General features: G+C 39.0%; 1 non-coding gene across 1 annotated transcript; it reads right to left on the bottom strand.

The window, feature by feature from the left end:
* Nucleotides 1-964: 964 nt before the first annotated feature.
* Nucleotides 965-1,110, bottom strand: LOC112206938 (U4 spliceosomal RNA). Its single transcript, XR_002941416.1, has one exon. It is a non-coding gene; the product is annotated as a U4 spliceosomal RNA (small nuclear RNA).
* Between the last annotated feature and the right edge of the window lie 868 nt (nucleotides 1,111-1,978).

Here is a 1,978-nt window from a genome sequence, read left to right as displayed (position 1 = left end):
TATTTTACTTTGCCTTGTTTTACTTTGATAAACAATCAAGATCTAACGATCTGATTTTTCTATTTCTTGGCAAATCTAGTTTGGCTTTTTTTTTTTTTTTTTTTTTTTTTTTTTTGAGACAGGGTCTCACTCTGTTTCTAGGCTGGAGTGCAGTGGTTCAATTACAGCTCACTTGCAGCCTCAATCTCCAAAGCTTAAGCGATCCTCCCACCTCAGCCCCCCAAGTAGCTGGGACTTAGGCGCACACCACCATGCCCGACTAATTTTTTATTATTATTATTTGTAGAGATGAGGTCTTGCTATGTTGCCCAGGCTGGTCCTGAACTCCTGGGCTCAAGCAATCCACCTGCCTCAGCCTCCCAAAGTGCTAGGATTATAGGTGTGAGCCACTGCATTCAGCCTAAATCTAGTTTGGCTTCTAGCACACTAAGAATCAGAGTTTCTTTAATATTCCAATCCTGGCCTGGTTTTGTTTCTCCTTCTTTCACCACTCACCTGACACTCTCACTCCAGTCTCTTCCCTGTCATCAGCCAACAGCAGGGTTGAGTACTGATCACACCAGTTATCTAGGTGCTTAGGAACGCTGTTTGGTAACCAAACACTTTCAGCTGCCTTCTCTAGGTCTAAACAGCTAACAGACTGTTTTTTGCTGTCCCCAAAGGGCCAAGTTTGCTCTTCTCTGGCCTCTAATGAGGTATTTTAAGATGCTGGCAATAATTCTCTAAAAACAGAGCATTGGATAAATTCTTGATTTGAATTACTGATAACTTTACCCCACCGAGGGCAAGGGAAGCAAGAACCAGTGCTATTTCTTTTAACCCTGATCAACATGAAATTTGGTGAATACAGAAAGAAAACTTGAGAAAAATAGACCATGTTTTTCTCAAGACCACGTTATGTTAACATTTTTAGCCAAGGAAGAGGCCACATTTCTTTTTCTGTTTCTTTGTTCAGTCTCCGTATAGACTGTCAAATTCGAAAATTGCCAATGCCGACTCTATTTTTAGTTGTCATGAAGGGATATTGGGAAAAGTTTTTAGTTAGCAATAATCACACCTTTGATAAACCTCACTGGCTACGATACTATGATACTGCCCCTGCACAAAACTAGAGATCACATTTATCACATTTTTCTTTTCTTTTCTTTTCTTTTCTTTCTTTCTTTTTTTAAACAGATAAACTATTTTATTCTAAGAGAATATTTCTGTGGTTTCTGCAAGGGGAAAACCCAAAAGTGGTTGAAGACCACAAAAGAACCGAAAGAATGATTTTGATATTTCTCTTTTTGTTTTCTTGATGTTTTCTCCTCCCCTGGAGAAAAAAAAAGTAATTTTACAAAATTTTAGGAGATAACTTTTTTTTTTTGAGACAGGGTTTTGCTCTGTCACCCAGGCTAGAGTGCAGTGGCACAATCAGAGCTCACTGCAGCCTCCACCTCCCAGGCTCAAGCAATCCTCCCACCTCAGCCTCCCAAGTAGCTAGATCACAGGCACACACCACCATCCCCAACTAATTTTTAAATTTTTTGTGGAGACAGGTTATCACCATTTTACCCATGCTGGTCTTGAATTCCCACACTCAAGCAATCCTCCTGCCTCAGCCCCCTGAAGTACTGGGATTACAGGCCTGAGCCACTGTGCCCAGCCAGTTTTAGTAAAATTCAAAAAGCAAATAATTAGACATACACATCAAAAGCTACATTTATGAAGAATGACCAATAATTAATCAATATTTTCTTTTATGAATAAATTTAGGGTTCTGGGCTACTCTGTGGACTAACATGCAAATGAAATCCCCATACAGTCATTTATCAGGGTATTGGTTGTTCTCAGCTAAAAGATACTGATCTGTTTTTCTTTCTGGTACTTTATTGCAATGTTTACTATGCTAACAATATTTGTTTTTTCATACAACTACAGAAGGGGAAAATGTTAGTGTTTAGACAAACCATAAAATTCATATAGTGGGGACTATTTC

The sequence above is a fragment of the Pan troglodytes genome, chromosome 1 (assembly GCF_028858775.2).
Source record: "Pan troglodytes isolate AG18354 chromosome 1, NHGRI_mPanTro3-v2.0_pri, whole genome shotgun sequence".
Taxonomy (NCBI): Eukaryota; Metazoa; Chordata; class Mammalia; order Primates; family Hominidae; genus Pan; species Pan troglodytes.
This window is presented reverse-complemented; position numbering and strand designations above follow the sequence as displayed.